Below are 399 nucleotides of genomic sequence, written 5' to 3' on the forward strand. Positions count from 1 at the left end.
TTAGGAAACAAAAAAAAAAAAAAAAAAAAACTTCCAAATTTAATCTTCAGTGGTAAGAGGCTATTAAGCAGAGGAAGAAAAAAACTGGAACCCTGATGAAATGTAAATTGGAATGATAATTATCACTAAAACAGAGGGATTCAATCCAGCTGCCTGGGGATGTTTCATTATATAAATACAAATTATTATTATGTATTCCAGTATTGGCAGAGGAAGGGCTATGCCTCTATAAGACTTCAGCCAAATTTGGCGCTCTGGTTTCTACCAATAGCGCACTGGTGATTTTTCTTTTCAGAACTCATATGTGTCTCATTTGATCTCATCACAACCTGAGACACAGGTCATATTAGGGACTACAGGGTTCATTTTCTACCTGGTGAACCAGTCAACTTTCATGCA

Source organism: Mandrillus leucophaeus, unplaced genomic scaffold (genome assembly GCF_000951045.1).
Source record: "Mandrillus leucophaeus isolate KB7577 unplaced genomic scaffold, Mleu.le_1.0 Scaffold872, whole genome shotgun sequence".
Taxonomy (NCBI): domain Eukaryota; kingdom Metazoa; phylum Chordata; class Mammalia; order Primates; family Cercopithecidae; genus Mandrillus; species Mandrillus leucophaeus.